Below are 10,953 nucleotides of genomic sequence, written 5' to 3' on the forward strand. Positions count from 1 at the left end.
TGATTATTACAGGAAACAGAGAAAAGCTTAAAGGAAAATGGCTTAATCGTATATCTCCCTAATAATTGTTAACATTTTAATATGTTTCCAAACAAAATTCTCCCTAAAATGTTTGCTGTACCTGCCTGCTTTCTTAGAGTAGTGCATATACTAACTCTTGCTCTGTGGCTATTTTTATTCACACATACACACCAGTCATCATTAATGTTGCATGTTCATTCAACACTTAAAGATTGCCATCTCATTATCTTCTTGATCTGCAAAATAACCCATTTTAGGGAGGAGGAAGTTGAAGCTGAGAGTGATTGAAGTTATGTGCCAAAGGCTGCTTATTAAGCTGGTGATGGGCCAAGGACCTGAAGCCAAGCAGACCAAAAAGCTGGCCTGGAATTCCTTTCTTGACTCCATTTCCTCCGTGATCAAGTATTCCAGGTTGCTTTTTATAGTTTCTTAGGTCACTCATTACCACAATTTATTAAAAGCTCAAACGGTCTGCTCGCTTGCTTTTCATCTGTCATGACCTAGGAAACCAGATAACTAGTTTCATTGGAATTTCTTGAAAAACTAAGGTCAATGGGTACTAAATAAGCTGTAGAGGGTGGGGTTTTAGGTTTCTGGGTTCTTTCTAATGATGTTTTCACTCCCTGTTTATGTATCCTGATTTGTATGTTGCTAAAAACCTGATCTTTAAGTAAGGAGACTGAGTAAGATTATTGAAGCTTCTGAGAAACAAATGTTTGTCTCAGGAATCAGCCTGTCTCTCCTACTACTGTAAATGAGAAGCTAGAAACTGGACTGCTGGGTGGTCCCTGAGGGAAGCCCACCTTTAGATGAAGCCAGGTCCCTAGAAGGCTGAAGGGAAAAACAGATAGAAACGGTCACTCAAACAAACCCTGGATCTCAGTCTACATCTCCACCTTGCAGATGGTGCATGTTGGGTTACCTACTACGTGTAGTGTGAAGAGGCCTAACAGGTTTCTAAAAAGCTGAGACCAAGTCAAGATTCTAAACCTTGCTAAGTGGCAAGAAGACAGCAGCTGCCACACACAGAGCCTGTGGTGAACCTGTGCTGTCCGAACACTGGCAGGAGGCCCTGAGGGAGCTTTACATTCTCCAGGTTCTCCAGGTAACTTAGCTACAGGGAAGATGACTGGGAGGTTTAACCAACAGAAATAGAATGGCTTGAAAGAAAATACAGTTAATGTGACAGTCATACCATGTTTGACCAGCATTTATTTCAGATGAGTTTAAGTAAATTTGAAGTGCAATTCCACAAGTAATCAGAACGGACATTTGTCGTGTGCTGCATGCTTTGTATGCATTCTTATTTAACCCTCTCCGCACCTTTGAGAGGTGGAGGGAAAGGACCACACGTGACGCCAACACACACCACCAACTTCCTGTCATCCCAGGGTGGGGGGCAGATCGGGGGCAGCGGCACTGACTGTACTTAGATTGATGTCAGCCCTTCAGTGTGAAAAGGGCCACAGAAAATGGAGCCAGGAAAACAGCCACAGTCCACAGGGCTATTTTCTTACCAGGTCCCTGTCACTCCAGAAAGATGGGTTCTTGCAAAGGTCTAGAAGCACCCTCAGCAAACCAACCCCTGTTTTCTTTGGAGTCTCTTAGAGCATTAGCAACGGTGCCCTGGCTTCTGAAGCAGGTACGAAACACATGTTGCTACCCAAGCCCAATTTTGTTGTTTCCATCTGCTGTATCCCTGATGCCAGAGATTGCCCCTCCTAGGCCTTTCCCAGGCAGAGTTCTCTCTCCCAAATAGAGCTGGCTGACATCTCCCATCCTGCTCGCACTGAGGTTTACTGACTTCTGTGTGCCCCTGCCCTCTCCCACCAGGCCCTCCAGACAGGAATGGCATGCAGGCAGCAGTCCCCATTGACCATGTGGTCTGCACCAGGGACCTCCACCCCAGCAGGCACCTCACCCCCTTTTTAAAAAAGTATTTTGTAATTCCACCTTTATTAACCTGACCTGGAATTCATAGAGACCTATGCCTACACACACAATTCTAAAATAATACCCTGAGTGTAATACAAAAGAAATTTTAGAAGTAATTTATAATAAAATACTCAATATTAACTATATTATCACTTGGCACAACTACAGAAAAGCTCAAAATGTCCCAGTAGAAAAGCCCTGGTCTTCACTCTGACGCTTGTTCCCAGCATCCCCAGAAGACGACTGCTGTCCCGCAGAGGGCCTGTCTAGAGCCCAGTGTGCCTGGGAGTCAGCGTCCCGCACCCCTCCGTGGCCACAGCACCGGTTCAGCACCTATTTCCCTGACTCACCTGGGCTCCCACCCAAAAGGAGACTGAAGAGCTATTTGCACTCCAGCCCAGGAGGGTGAGGTTATGAATTATGCGCCCAGAGGACTTCGAAGTGCTTAAATGATGGCTCAGTGCAATGACTGGAAGCTCAGCCCCTCTGATCACCCAGCATCTCCCCATGCTGTACCTTGGGGAGAGGGCAGAGCAAGGTGCGTGGCAGGTGAGCAGGACACATGCAGGTGCTACTTGTTAGTCCTCCTCTGACCCTTGAGGCTGGGGGTGGCAGCTTTTCTGTCCCAGGCATTGTGCGTGACACCACACCTGCATGCCCATGCACATGTGCACACCCACGCACACACAGGCCACTCCCATTAGACAATGACTCCATGGAAAACTGGCACTGCTTGAGCCCCTTTGTATCTACAGTGTGGTACATCATCAAGGTGTGTGCCACTATGTGTGGAACAGAGTGAATTTCTACCATCACGACCAGCTGGGAGACATGCTATTACCTCATTCAGAGGAGGGAACTGGTGATTGAGTAATTTGCCAAAGGCAGTCCAAGTTCACCCAGCTAGAGCACAGCAGAGGCAAGAGTTGAACTGAACCACCACCTGCTTATGGGCCTGTGAAATGTGGAGAAAGTCTCTAGGTCCCTGAAAAATTCTGAAGAGCATTCTGAAATGACAGCAGCATTGCTCCCTATGATGCAGCCATTGACTGGTTAAGAGATTGCTTTGCCTGTTGTGATTATTCCCCATCACCCTCGCAGGTGTGGCTCTCAGAGGGCTTTCTCAGCCCTAGGCCAGAGGAGGACCACGGAGACTCAGGCGCCCTGCCAGGACACTGGCCAAGCGGAGAAACTGAGGCCCAGGGCAGAAGATGAGTGTAAACCCAGCACAATTTTCCCCTCGACATCTGTCCCTGCTTTCCAATTCAGTGTTCTAAAATTTGAAATGGATTTATTGTCTCAATCCCCCTTACCCATGCCAGCCTTACACAGGTGTAGTTCCGTTGCAGGGAATACTGTTACATATATCAAAACCTTCTCCTTGGAGACTTCCTTCATCTGCAGTCTCAGCAGGCAATTTTTTTTTTTGCACAGATCACAGCAGGCAAATCTTTCATGTACACAGCCCTTGCCAGTCTGTGACCTGTGACCTCCTCAGAACCAAGAACTGTAACAGGACTGTTCTCCTTCCTGAGCCTCTAGCATAGCACCAGTACATGATCCTTGGTAAACGGAACAAACGAATGGATGAGTGAATCAAAGGGTCAGTGATGGTGAAACCTTTTCCCTGTCCTGACTGGGTGGCCAGCAGGAGCAGCAACTCTGTTTTGCTCAGTAGCACAGAGCAATGCTTTACCAAGGGCTTGCTCATCTAAGTCAGCAGAACAACAGGCTGGCTGGATGCCCTTGCTAATCCTGGGAGGGCAGGTGGGCAGAGAGAAAGTAAAAGCCATTGTGTCTGGAAGGCAACTAATCTGAGTTTGGGACTTGATGTTTCTCCTCACCAATCCTCTCACCCTTTAATGGCTTCGTATTTCCCAGGAGGAGCTGGGGCTGGGGACAGTGAAGCAGCCCCTCCACATGCCTTTCTCCTGAGTGCTTTAGTCCTACCTGCTCTCAGTAACCATTCCCTTCAGCTATTCCACAAACACCCAGGAGAAAATCTACTTCATCTCCACACAATAAAATAAACACGTGCATCTTTAATATCCACGAGAACAAAGTAGCCACCGCCACCAGAAACCCAGGTGCTAGGAGAAAGGGTGACAAGAGTGAAGATCTCCCCCAACCCCATCCTGCAGACCATGCAAGGTGCAGCCCAACTGCCCTAAAAGTGCCCCGACTGTCAACAGCACTGCCCTAGCACAGCCTGGCACAGTGCCCTGGGAAGGAGCTGACAGAGGCTGTTGAGGCGGTTCCCTGCTCCCCGCCCAGGGAGGTGCCCAGGCTCCACTACTGAAGTTGCAAGCTACAATGACTAGGCACCTTTTCTTTATGCACAAGGAAAGCAGGCCTGGCAGGGGTTGGCCGGACTAAATACTGGTGCTCACCTTTTAGGAATACCAACATATCCAGCTCCAGGCCTTCCGGGGTGACTCAGAGGGTCAACAACCCAGTGTGGTCCTGAGACTGGCCAAGGACACACAGTGTTGACTGGAAGAAAGCCCCCTCTCCTGGCAGCACAGTGCTGGCTGGAGTGGAAGCACAAGTATTGTTACAGGATAAACAGAAGCAATGCAAAATTGACCTTCCTCTGTGCCAATAATAATCCTGGGGGAGAAAAAATAGCACATAGACTCTGTGGGAAAGGATTTAAGATGCACAACAATGTAAGCAAAAGCAAAGTATGCAGTTCATAACCTGTTTAAGATATTTATGTTCATGGATAGGAAGGGAGAAAAAAACACTGGAAGGAAATACCAAAAAGTTGTCCCTGGTGATCTCTGGATGGTGGGGTTATGGGGCATTGAAGTTTTCTTCTTTGTATGTGTATCAGCCATGGCCCAACCAGACAAGCAGAACCCATAGATATACGCTATGAGGTCTGTCCAGAAAAAAAGTCCAGTCATTGTTAATATAATGTTACATTGATGTAACCTGGCAGCCAAGGAGAATGGACTGGACTGTGCATGTGTGAACAGTGACAACTTCACTGTACTAGTCAGTAGGGGTGGTAGATGCTGTTGAGTGAGCACATGTACTGTGTGGCCCTCACATTCAAAATGACAGAGCGAGTAGAGCAATGAATCTGCATCAAATTCTGTGTGAAGCATGAGCATTCCTCTGCGGAAACTATTTGGAAGATTCAGAAGGCCTCAGCTATGGGCAGCTGGTGATTGGCAGCTTCATCATGACAATGCTCGCTCATGCATCACAGCTCATGCAGAGTTTTTTTGGCAAAAGATGCAATCACCCAAGTGACTCAGCCCCCCTACAGCCCAGATTTGGTGCCCTGCGACTTCTCACTTTTCCCAAAATTAAAATCACCTTTGAAAGGGAAGAGATTTCAGACCAGCAATGAGATTCAGGAAAGTACAATGGCAACTAATGGTGATTGGGAGAACTGTGTGAGGTCCCAAGGTGCCTACTTTGAAGGAGACTGAGGCACCATTGTCCTATGTACAATATTTCTTGTATCTTGTCTCTTCTTCGATAAAGTTTTCACATTACATGGCTGGATATCTTCTGGACAGACATCTATATTGAGAAATCTGTTGCTAGGAATTGGTTTACTCCATTGTGGCGGCTGGCTATGCAAGTCACAGATCTGCAGGGCAGGCCATCATGAAGGGCAGGCTAGGCTCAGCACAGGGCTAGCAGCTGCTACTATGAAATCTCTTTTCTTCTTCAGCCTTTTAACCAACTGAATCAGGTCCACCCAGGATTTCTGGGCTGAGAGTGTCCTCACAGGGTTCTGACCTGGCACACAGGGCCTGGCACAGAGGGAGAACGCAACCTCTGTGTTGTGAGAATGAGCCCATTCTACAGAAATGAGGAAACTGAGGCTCAGAAAGGGCAGGGATCTCAGATTCCCTTTCTCCATCCTCTCCCCTGAGCACACTCTGGGGCCACTCCAGCTAGAGGCAAAGGTGGCTGAGCTGCAGAACGAGACTTTCTGAAGAGCTCTTTGCCAGGTGTGTTTCAGAGGCTTTAGAAGGGTTGCCACCATCCATCCCAGTTGTTCCCCATTTAGAACTCAGGTCTGGGAGATAACCCGCCATGAGGACAAGGATTTAGGTACCAAAATGTTAACTGTGAGGTAATACATAACGGTGAAAAACTGGAAACAGTCCAAATACCCATCACTAAGGAATGGTTAATAAATGAGGACATAGCTCTGTAATGGGACAATGCACACCTAGTAAAAATGATAACTTTGAAGGATTTTGATATGCTAACATGAAAATGTCAGAAAAGTTGGCAAATTTTATATGATCCTAACAATGTGTTAAAAAAAAAAAGAAAGGAAAAAGAACTCAAACACATATTGAGCAAAGACTACCTGTTTTCAGCCTTGCCTGATCACCTGAAGTCCAGATGTATCCTCACTCCCACACACTAGCCCCTGACCCTTGACCCTGTTTTGTTTTCTTCATAACAATTCTAATGAATCAATATTTGTTAAATGAATGAATAATTTAAATGGTGATCCTCTTTGAGTGGAATATTGCATGACTTTAGTTTACTTTTAAATTTTCTCTACCTTCCAGATTTTTACAATGAGCATATTTTACTTTTTTATTTAGGGAGGAAAAAGTGTTTTTTAAGTAACAATAATCTACTCAAGAGAAAACAGTTTCTGTGAGTGGGTTGAACTGTGTGATCACATCTTCCTCGGGCAGGGGGGGATTATCAAAAGAAGCCTTTCCAGAAAAACCCTCCTAAAGGAAATTTTGGGCATGGAACGGAAAGGTGGATTTATTACAATTCAAGTACTAAACCTATAAGCCCATATACAGTGGCCATGAGTGGACCATCTACTAAGTACTGGTGGGCATAAGGCTGAACACAGACTTGCACAGCAATCATCTCAGGCCCTGCAGGCCATGGCCCTGGATAAGAGTCAGGAAAATGCCTGAGAACCCCAGCTGGGATATTGACTCCACTGCAAGCCCTGGGCTGGCTGGCATACCCCAGTGCCTGGCCCCAGCGTGCCCCAGGAGCACATGGGCTGGCCCTGCCAAAGTGATGCCCAGTGCTGTCACTCAGGAGCACAGCTGCTTGGGGCCCATTCATGCCTCATCGGTGCACACTCCATGGACGTGCAGGAGCATATCAGGATAGCCCCACCCTGATTTTGATGCAGTTGGCAAAACAAGGACAGAAGGAGCCCCCACCCATGAGCACCCACCGCCTGGGGGTTCGCTGCCAACCCAAAAACATACAGGGCAGCCGCCTGGCTTATGAAACACAGGGACAGCTTTACATAACCATGAGAAGTCAAGAGAGAAAGTGCATTCATAAAAATGCATCCTTCTTCCCAACCTCAGCAGTACTTTTTCAAGATGGAATTTTGGCTTCACTTTTTTCAGATTATGTTCACTGGCAAAAGCCATGTTCACTGGCACTAAATTCCAACAAAAGAGAAATTCGTAAAATAGAAACTACAAGTTGCCCTCAGACTCAGCCTCCAAAGTCCCCCACAGCTTGGAGCCTGTCCCCGCAGACTCTCTGCTTTGCCCATACAAACTAGAAACATGCACGTACATAGGCATGCACACACGCACACGTCTGCTTTTATTTATTTTTGACAGAAGTAGGATCACCCTCCCTGCTGTTTTATACCTTGCCTTTGCTCTCTTAACATATCACATCTTTCCACCACGCACTGGACTTTCAAGGCTTTGCCTGCCACACTGCACTCAACCCTGTGAGGCACCTGGCAAGGCAGTGAACTCAGATCCTAAGGGTCTCCCCAGTGTTTTTCTCTGGAGAGCTCTCAGAACCTGGAACAGATTTCCTGAGGGTCTTCTTAGAAATACAGAGTCCTAGGCTACACCCCAGAGATTTTGATTCATAAGGCTGGATATGGTTCCCAAGGAACTATGTATTTAATAAGTGCTCAAGCAGTTCTGTGGTCATTGGGACCAGTGAGTAGCTACATTTCCTCACAGGCCAGTCCAATTTCTGTCCCCAAAAGTAAGCCCATTTCTCAGGAGTTTTGATCCTCATGCTATTCAGGCAAAACGACAGCTTAGGACTCCAGCAACCCCTGCCCTCAGCCATCGTAGGTGTGTTTGCAGGTGGAGGTTCCCTCGGGATGATCTCCCAGGCACAGAGTTCCCAGTCGAAGGGCATGAGCATTATGGGGCCTTTGTATCCGAGGGTCTGGCTGGGTGCCAGGGGCTGAGCAGCAGGAGGAGCTGGACTTTGGCTCTGCCCTGGACTAAGACTAAGGCACACAGGCTTTGCTGGAGGCCAAGGAGGTACTGTGGCAGTATCCCAGTGCCCTTTCTCCTTGCATGCAGCTTTGTTGGTTGCTGACTGTGTGACCTCGGGCAAGTCATGTAACATCATTCCACAGGTCTACCGTATATGAGACACAGTTGCAGTCACTGGGGGTAGAGCTAGCCAAGAACAAGAGAACACATCCCTCTCCTGAAGCCAACATAAGGTACATGCAGATTGGAGAAGAACACTGTAAAAACTCAGAAAAGTGGCATGATGGGAAGGAAGGGCTGCTCTAGACTGTCGATTTAAGAAATGTTCAGACCTGTGGAGAATTTTTATAAGACTTTATTTGAATGAAAACTGATGACAATTGCTGAGAATGCAAGATTTCAGATGCTTCAGAGAATATCGGTTTGCTATTTATTTTTTCTTTTCTTTTTTAAATTTTTATTTATTGATTTTTAGAGAGGGGGGAAGGGAAAGAGATACAGAGAGAAACATCAGTTTGTTGTCGTTCCACTTACTTATGCATTCATTGATTGATTCTTGCATGTGTGCCCTGACCGGGGATCAAACCCACAACCTTGGCATACTGGGACAACACTAACCAACTGAGCTACCTGGCCAGGACAGTTTCTTTCATGCATTTGAAATGAAGAAGGCAATTTAGGGAATATTACATAAAATGGGAGAACGCAAGGCAGGGATTGGATTACAGGGTACTTAAGATTATGCACTCTCTTACGGGTGGTAATGACTTCAAGAGATATTACTTCTGGCATTTCAAAGGGGTGTTAACCTAGATGCACAAGAACAATGGACAGAGCTGTCTTTAAAACCTTTCACTAAAGAAATTACAGGCCTGTGGGATGACTACCTACCATGATCTGCCCAATTAGAAATTTATGATTTATTATAGCACCCCTTTTTCATCCACAAGATCCAGGCAATGTGAAGAGTTCAGGAAGGGCATTACTGGCACAGGGACCAGCCCGTGCAAAAGCCTCTAGGTGGAGTGAACTTAGTGTTTTTCAAGGAAAGCAAAGTCATTGTGACTGAAATAGGGTGGGGAAGGGAACATGAGTGGAGAGAAATAGGATAGAGGTCAGGGGGACAGAGCATGTTACCTTGGAGGGGGCTGATATTCTAAGGGTGGAGGGAAATCAATGAGGATATAACTGGGAAGGAGCAGGGGTTCTCTCTGGCAGCCACGGGAATGTGAAGGAGATGCTGAATGAAAGAGGGTGGGTGCAGGAAATAAAGGAGCAAGATGGCAGCTTGAACCTAAGCAGAAAGCTGTGGCCAGCAGATCCCAAGCTCTTCCTCCCAAGTGCCATGTGATTTATGAGGTGCATGTCGTTGAATAAAAACCCAGTACCTGGGGACAGGAGTACCACGTTGGACGAACAGGGCGTTGGCAACCGTCCAGCCAGTCCAGGGTTCTGGTTCTGAAGCTGACATTGAGGGAAGACCAACAACTGCTGACATATGGCTGAAGCCCAGGATGAACTGGGTCTCATTCACCTGGAACCCTGAGATGAGAAGCAGCTATCCCAGGGGTTCCTATAGCCCTATAGCCCCATGGTATGGCAGATGGAAGGGCATTTTCTTTTTATCACAATGGATCTCGAGAGCCACAGCGAATCCCATGACACCATCAGATACCAGGGTGGGCACAAAGTGGCAAAAATTAGTCCCATTGGGCATATGGGGAAATTGAGGCTTAGAATAGGAAACCACTGCTCTAAGGGCTATAGAGTTGGAAGGCACAGAGCTTCCAAATGGTTTCAAAGGTATGTCCTCTTATTAGTCTGTGAGCAGCCTGAGGGCAGAAATGGCTTAGCCCAGGGCTACCTCACTCTGATCCAGCCTGCAGCACTGGCCAGCCGGGGGGCGAGCCTCTGACGGGCTGGGTCAGTAGGAGCCAAGTGCTAGGGATGCCACACTTGGGATCTGGCTGGGCAGCTGAGAGCCAAGGAGCACTGAGGGGGAGGATAGGGGACTCATTCACATCCAGTCTGTTGTCCCACATGATTCAGAGCTCTGGGTGTGGACTATGCAAAGGACACAGAGGGGAGACACCAGGGCCTGCCAATGGTGCCTCCCACAGCTCTCCCAGGGGATCAGCATAAAACATATGGTGCAGACCCCTGCTCAGCCACCAGTTTTGTTACAGAACCCCTGGGCTGCTCCAATTGAAAACAAACCCACGGGCTGTTCAGTTAGGGGCCCGATTGCCCGCTGCCAGAATTATAACTCTCAATACCAGAGTTTAGTGAAAAGAAAAAGAATTATTTATTTAACAGTTATATTCTTCGAATTCGGCAGCCGTCCGTCTCGAGAGACGATGGTGTAGCTTCTTAAGAGTCTATCTGCACCGCCGAGAATGGCTGTGCAGTCCGACTCGGGAGTGACACCGTATCTGTCTCCTCCCGTGTTGAATCGACATCTTGCGATGAAGCTACAGAGCCTGGGCAGGGTGACATGGAGGGTCTGCTGTTGCCCGTGCAGCAGACCCCCCCCCCTCTCTTCGCAGCTGAAGGATCCAAGGGAAAGACGGAGTCAATACAGCTTGGCTTCTGGTGCGCCGCAGGAGTTGCCAGTGTTGACTACAACGTCAAACCGCCTTAGGGACTCCGGCTCCGGATTTTCTGTCGGGGTTTACTCCCTTAGCCTTTCCCCTGAAGAGGTATGCCGCAAAGCAGCGGAGGTTTTTTGGAGTCAGAGTTTTCCTTCTCTGATGTGCCCTGACTGGAAGATCAAACC

Source organism: Furipterus horrens, unplaced genomic scaffold, assembly GCF_987537825.1.
Source record: "Furipterus horrens unplaced genomic scaffold, mFurHor1.1.pri manual_scaffold_7, whole genome shotgun sequence".
NCBI classification, from domain to species: Eukaryota; Metazoa; Chordata; class Mammalia; order Chiroptera; family Furipteridae; genus Furipterus; species Furipterus horrens.